General features: G+C 43.0%; 1 long non-coding RNA gene across 1 annotated transcript; it reads right to left on the bottom strand.

Annotated features, from left to right (window-relative positions):
- Positions 1-207: 207 nt before the first annotated feature.
- Positions 208-6,071, bottom strand: LOC115333787. The gene is made up of 2 exons (XR_003920920.1): positions 5,987-6,071; positions 208-655 (listed from the first exon to the last, which is right to left on the bottom strand). It is a non-coding gene; the product is annotated as an uncharacterized LOC115333787 (long non-coding RNA).
- Between the last annotated feature and the right edge of the window lie 1,521 nt (positions 6,072-7,592).

Genomic DNA, 7,592 nt, shown 5'->3' with positions numbered 1-7,592 from the left:
TAAAAGGGGTAACAGATTAATTTTATTAATTTTTTCTTTATCTTTATATTTAAAATAAAACACAGTTTGATGTACATATGACTTTTTTTCCTTTCTATAACTGTTAGAAGTGTAGGGATAATAATACTTGCCATCTGCTATAACAAATGCATATCAAAAGTAACTTTTTCATAGGTGTCTTACTAAAAAGAAAGGAAGGAAACAGCATTTGTTTGCTGTTTTATAAATAGATATATTTATATACGAACAGTATTCATGAATAAGTACAATTGATTAAAATGCAAAAATTTAACTGCAAGTTTTATCCTATACATATAGATGTTTAGTTATGATACTGGTGCTCTCTGTTCTCTCACTACCACTTCCAGACATTTACCATGATGATAAGAGAAGAAATCTTCTGAATGCCTCAATCTACTACCTTTTGCATGCCTGCAAAGTGGTGTAAAGCACAGAGACCTACTGCAGGTGAGAAGTTGTAGGATCAGGCCTAAATACGATTTGGACAATTTGGTTGAAGTAATTACTTTAATCTCTTCTGATTCTGTTTTTTTCACTTTACTTTTTTTCATAATCGCCTTGTCTCTGCAGGGATCCTTGCCTCATCAAGTTTTGTTCATCTTTTTTCTGTTCAAATGGACTGAGATGAGTCGGTCTAAAAGAGAAGGAAAATTCAAAGAATGAAATATTTTTTTTTTAAAGCATCCTCTCTTTTGTTTTCCATTTGGTATAAGTACAACATTAATACACATGCTCTCAGATGCTTGTATTATCTATGTCTTGGAATATAACAACATAGCCTTCTTGACCAGTTTTCTATCTGACCCTGATATGCTAAGGTCAATCATTCACTGGAAAAATATTATTGCTTAACATAAGGTCTGAAGTTATGGGTAGATGCCATTGATGTGGGAATGAGTAGTAGGTATTTTTTGTTCTGGAAGTCAGGCTACATGATCACAGTGGTTTCCAGTTACAAGAATCTGTAAAAGGAGATACACTGCTCATCTACCCGATCTGGATCTCAGCTGGAGCTATATTTATAACATCTCTGACTGTAAGAGATGATTCTATGAAATAATTAAAAAAAACATGGTTGGTTTTTTTTTTAATTTCAGCACTGCTGAAAGTCCCAACCTTTTAATAGGAGGCACTGTGTAGGTATGCAGTAAAAGAAGCCCTGACTCCATTTCCTAACAGAGGAGTGCTTGGCAGATCGCTACTCTCTTCTTCATCTCCATTCATTTCTACTCCTGTGCCCTAAAGAGAGTTACGTATCACACAACAGTTCAGCATGTTAATACTTCCCTTCTGCCCTTTCCTGTGTCATGGACAGTTTGTTAAACTGTAATTTAAAGCCAGTTTTGAAGAATCAGGGGCAATTGCCAGAGCTTTAGGTTGAGAAGTGCCTTTCTAGGCTAAGTTAGGTAGTAAATAAAGTAATTTCACATGAATGTGAGAGAAGGGGACATCCAGACCTTGACTAGATGTAATGTGAACCTTCTATAAATTACTGACCAAAACATAAGCTTATTTCCTTCCCACTACACAGCTCCTTTCTATTTGATATTTTCTTTAACTAGCTTGATATGCACTGGAGCAGAGGGAGAGAGCCTTCTATCCCTAAGTGTTTTTGCAATCTCTGCCCAATTAGTGGTCTCTCTTTCTAGACCAGACTTTACCACACTACAGTGGGGAATTCTGGTAGGTGTGAGAGCTGTCTGTGCTTGCAAATCATTGTGAAACAGCCAGGAAGAGAGCACTGGAATTCTGGGTCCTGGTTTAATGCTTTGGCTGCTGCACCATGTTAGTCCTCTGAAAACAACGAACAGTGACAAATGACTGCAAATTGCTTAGCTTTTGCTCCCATGTACAAAACATACCTTGTACCTGAAATTCAGAAAAAATAAATATTTTAAGAAATTGTTTATTTCATTTGGTCTGGAAGGACAACTTGCAGTGTAGAACTAATTCTGCAGTTCCTGTTCCTCCTCTGAAATAAATCTTCAGCTCTCAAGTGACTTGAATGCAAATACATAAATGTATCTTCCTTAACTTTAAACCTACTGGTTTTGGCCATCTCTTTGGGAAGTATGACTCCACAGATTTTGACAACAGTTGTAGCTGGATTTGCAAGCACACCACACTAAGAAAGAGACCCTTGGATATTCAGTTTAATACAATTCATGCCTTACTTTTAATTTCACTTCTTAAAGAAAAAACATGTTTCCTAATGGACTGTTTCTAAATAGAACAGAAAAAAAACGAATAAAAATTTATACTTTTTTTACACTTGTTATAAATGGGCCTGCCAAGTGGTGAATCATTTGCAGACTGGAAGGTTAAATACACATAATGTAAAACAGCACCTCTAAAATGTTAGGAATAGCAAGATTTAAATACTGAATAATGTTTCTGGTTGTAGCTGGAGCTTGAGCTGAGAAGCATTAAACAACTGCTGAAACTGTTTGACCCCACCAAGCTTGTAAACGATATGCATTTTATGTTTAAAAATGTTACCACTTCAACTGCTGGCATTAAGAAAGGTTGGTAAGGTGTCTGTAAATGTGAATGTATTGAGCTTGGCCTTTCCCTCCTTGGTAGTCACTGGTACAATTACTTTCAACTAAGAATGAAGCAGAACAGCTGCTAATTTTTGAAATAATTCTTTGTTCATGTCGCTTGCACTCTCTGAGCCTCCTGTTTAGATGGTCTTTTTTAGTCGAGTACATCCTTATTGCGTTGACTGTCTTCTTACACTATATTCATAAATAATTTTAAATTAAGTGATTTGGCTACTAACAGTAGTCTAAAGTTGCAGCCCCAATACCACCTGGACTAATCCATTAAACTTCTAAGGCTGCTGTGTTAATCTTGTCATTTTTTTGGCTAGTGCTGAAACACTCAAAGAGATGGTATTTCAAACCTTCTTTCCTGGTGTAGTTTAATACGATGACCGTGTGCAATGGCTGTCCTTCGTAACAAAGCAGGGACCACCAGAGCTAAAAGAATTATTTTCTAGAGTTTTGCCTGCATTGAGGCTGTCTGAGCCTGAGCTGGAATGATTTGTACCTATTGTGGATCATCATAAAGGGATATTTCCTGCTACTTGCCAGTACATTTCATATGCATATCCCATCAGTCCATGTCATCAGCCTACCTGAGCTGGAAGGATGTGAAAAAAACCCACAAACAAACAATGATGGTTCAAAGCCATCATTGTGTATTTTTTATAGGATTGGTATTGCACAGGAAGTTCATTATCTGACTTAAACCCTTTTTAAACCTTCTACTTTCCTTGAATCCTGAATCTTAGAGAAGCCCCTGGGCTCCTGAGGTCTTAATTTATCTTACATATAAATGTCAGTATGTTGGAAGAGGCTAGAGTCCTTGGGTACTGATCATCCTTGGGTGCTGATTAAAGCCCTTGGGTACTTGGGTACATATACCGGCAGTCCCATACAGCTTTTATCAGATATACAATGCATTAGCTCTCTTTTAGGCAAGAAGCACCCCAACCATGTTGTAACATGCAACCTTCACAGGACGAAACATGATGGTTCTTACTGCCATACAATGGTGACAAATAGCTTCTATTATATTTAACAGTGAAAAATAAAGATGTGAGTTTTATGACAGTAGAACAAACACAGCTTCAAAGAGATGGGAAACAAGGAGTCAAATGGTAAGTTAACACAATGCAGAAAGACTGACCTTTCTTGATAGGAAAACAAAAAAACCCCAAGTCCAGGGAATTCTGCAGGAGATGGTTCTCTGAACAGCATACAAAAAGGTCATAGCATCACCTGAGAAGGAATCTTCCCTACATTTTGTGAAAAGGTTTCAGATACAACCTACTAACTGAGGCACATTAGGCACTGCAGTAGCAGTTCACATTTGCTATGGCCTGTGCAGTTACTGTTCAATGGATAAATAGAGATACGTGGGCCAGAGAGTCAGCTTGCATAAATTAGTGTGGCTGCCTTGAGATCAGTGGAGATCTGTCTATACCAGCAGCTGAGCTTGGTTGTTTATTTCCAAGACTGTCAAACCTTGAAACCCACTTAGAAAAGTATATAAAAATAGGAAATATTTGCATACCTTTCTCGGCTGTTTTTATAAATACTTTACCAAACTTAACTTCTACATAATATAGTGGTAGTGAAGTTACAGATAGAACATGCAAAACTGTAACATGTGGAATATGCCTATCATGGTCTATAATGATGATCAAAGAATACTGAAAAAGATATTGGTGACTTGCAAGTGTTATAAAACATTGCTTTTCTTTCAACAGTAACAACTGATTTCAAAACAGTAACAGCTTTGCAGGTGGATCCCTACTGTACAAGAGGATTGCCAAAAGGATTGCTATCTAAGTTAGAAAATTGGGCAGCAGAAACACAAAGAGGCATGACCCTGGTCATATTCCAGATTGGACTTCAGTCACTTGGGCCTTGCCACAATGTCAGTAATTGCAAACTGCTTCCCGCAGAAGCAAGCACTTTGGCTTAGGCGCAGCTTAAATTTGGAAATGCATCCTGTTCCTGTCCTCTGCCTGCCTGCTTACTCTGTTTCAGACAAGGATCAAAGAGCAGTGTATTCTGCAAGTAACTGCCCCTTGTATATGCTTCCCTGTGACTCAACATTTGTGGCAGGTCTATTTTAAAAACTATAGATTTTGGTGTAGTCTCGTGGCACTGGTGGAATGCTAGTCCAACAACAGATTCTCGCAGCATGTGGAAAAAATGTCTATCTGCAGGAAGAGAAGAGAAAAAAGATGAGTTGGTGCAGGAGAAGGCTTTGGGTCCCTACAGATTTTAGAATCCAGACAAAAATAAAATTCATATGGGTTCCTCACTCTCAGTGTTTTGCAACACTTATGACATCATCTGTTCAGAGAATTCTGGTGACATTCAGTTTGAATATAGAATTTGTATGAAATGTTCCCTCCCTCACACAGATGCTGTATGCTGGAGTTCACAGTTTATTTCACTCCCTTCCCCAAAGTGCAGATATTCAGGAACATAGCACACACAAAAAGCTATCTATCTGACACTAATGACCTTACTTGTAGCATGAAAAACAAAAGCAAATGAAGGGGATGGGGGTGGCGGTGAGGAAGATGACTATCAGAGATTTGACATAGAGGTGACCCGTTTCCTCCTCTGACTACTGTGGAGCTAATTAAACACAGCATCTCTAGAAATAAAGTGCTGGAGAGAGAGAAAGTAGTCAGTTGCTCTCACTGCATATGTCACTTGGGATTATGATTATACCCATTGCTAAAAGGCAGTTGAATAAGCAAATGTTGTTTTGCAGGAAGTAGGAAAAAAATTCCATCTATCGTACAGTACAGCCAGACACGAAAAGTATAATTCTGGTAATGAGCACTGAAAGTATGAGCTATGTTTTAAGCCATTTGAGTTATATTTTAAGCTTCCCTTCCCCCACTCTGTTTAAAGGGAAGGGAAAATGATTTTATGTAACAAATGGATTTTGTTGATATAAGAGTATGTATCTCAGGCTTCACGCTGAACACTGTCTCAGCGCTTTAGTGCTTTTGGGCTTTGTTCATGTTGTGTTGCTGTTTCAAAACTCCTCCACCACTGGCCACGCTACCTCAGCCCCGCACCCCGGCCGGTGCAGATTGCCCGACAGACCATTCCTGCAGGGAACGTGTTTGAATCCAGGAAGATTTCGATTCGTTTTTGCTTTTAGGTTTCTGATGCTCGCTTATTTTTCCCAAGGATCTGATGGGACTGCTACAAACCCCAAACCTTCAAAACCGCGAACCCATAACCGTAAGAGTACCGCCAGCCCGGGCCCTCAGCGTCACCGCTGGTCCCTGAAGGGACACCGGTGCTCCTTCAATCCCGGGGTGTCCCAAGGGCCGAAGGCCACCGCAGGCACCAGGTACCGTAAAGGACCTCCAGTGGTTTTCCCTCACCACAGGCTCAGCTCCTTTTCCACACAGAAATCTTACCAAACGGAGGCCGATGGGCACGGTGTAGGGCGTGCCGGGCCGAGCCCCGCCGCTCGGCTCCCGCCGGCCCCACGGCCCCGCCGCCACCACCGAGGCCGCCCTGAAGCGTTTCCCCTTGCGTTGCCCCTCCGCCCCTTGCTTCGCCTCATTCCTGCCGCAGGAGGGGGTGCGGGGGGCGGCAAATCAGAGGGGTGCCGGCAGGCGGTCTCCCTCCCTGAGGGCGCTGGTCGCTGCTCCTGCCTCGCCCGACGGCCGGAGCCTCGGCGCCGGGGTGGCTGCTCCGCCGCAGGTGGGGACGGGGACAGCGGCGGGTGGGGACGGGTTGGCTTTCCCCGGCGAGGCTGGGCTGACGAGGGGCTGCCTGCCCCGGGGAGCGGGAGGGAGAGGGGGGAAGCTGGTCCCGGCGAGTGCCTCGCGGCGGGGCTGAGCCATTGGAGCGTGCGGGTGGGTGGGTCGGAGGCGGTCTCTTCATTTTTTCTGTGAGGAAGGCGCGTGGAGCCAGCGCCATGCCAGTGTTTCACCTCACCTGGTTTACTTAACCTGTTACCTTTGCCTGGGTCTCTGGGCTAGCAGCCATCTCCACAACCTCCTCCCCTGAGTGGCTCCAGAAGTGTGGCAGAGCCGCGTGTAGCCCGGCCTGTATCTGGCACCACATTGTACAGTAAACACCCAGATTTTGGGGTCACTGCCTGTTCTGGTTCACCTGTTTATGTGGGGGTGTCCCCTTGTACCCATCCCCTGAGCAGCCAGGCCCTGCTCCTCTCCTCGTGTGAGGTGAGTACAACCGAGGGGCTTCTGTACCCAGAAGCTCGCCTGGTTTTTCTCCCCAATGACGTCAGCTGGTCTTAAAAACCCAAACCAAAAAAGCTGCAGTCTTTCTTTCTTCCTTTCTGTGTTACATTATTGTTGCTGAGACACTGAGCTGGTGCCTGGTTCGGAGCAGTGCTCCAAAGCTGTACCAGAGGTACAGAGGCAAGCTGCCTTGCTGCCCTGTGCCAAAGGCTAAAGCCTATAGATTTTTTTTTTTTAACAAAGCCATACAAAGACTGCCTTCTCTGTTTCCCCATATGCTTCCCTGCATGCACAAGGAGTTCGAGTCCCTTGGCTTGCTGTGCGTAAGGTAGGGTGAGCAAAGCAGCCTGACTGACCTCACCATGCCTATGCCAGTATTTCCAATACTGTGGTACTGTGGCCCAGCGTGTTGGGGGAGGTGGTGTGACGTTTGAAAAAGTAGAAGCAAATTGGCCCACAGCTGTGGACACATTGCATGGAGACCAGACTTGCAATGCTACATGAGGGAAGTAACGTTTTTTGTGTTTCCCCTGAGCTACCTCATTGAGAGGAAATTGAAGCCTATTTCTTTCCTGCTTCTAAACACTCTCTGATTCTGCAAGTATTTTCAGCACCCTCCTGGGTCTTCTTCAAATACGTATCTAAATCAAACAATCTCTTACCTCTTTGTTTTTCTCTTCCTCTGGCAGCATTTTTGCTCGATGGCTCTCCCCTCTCAGCCACCCTGCGCCAGCGTGCCTTCCTCATGTGTCTGTTATTGCAGATGGGGACAGTTCAGAGATCATCAATGAAACTGTGGTGAGTGTATAGAAGA

Source organism: Aquila chrysaetos, chromosome 21 (genome assembly GCF_900496995.4).
Source record: "Aquila chrysaetos chrysaetos chromosome 21, bAquChr1.4, whole genome shotgun sequence".
NCBI classification, from domain to species: domain Eukaryota; kingdom Metazoa; phylum Chordata; class Aves; order Accipitriformes; family Accipitridae; genus Aquila; species Aquila chrysaetos.
Note: the sequence above shows the minus strand (reverse complement) of the source record. Positions and strands in the feature narration are given on the sequence as shown.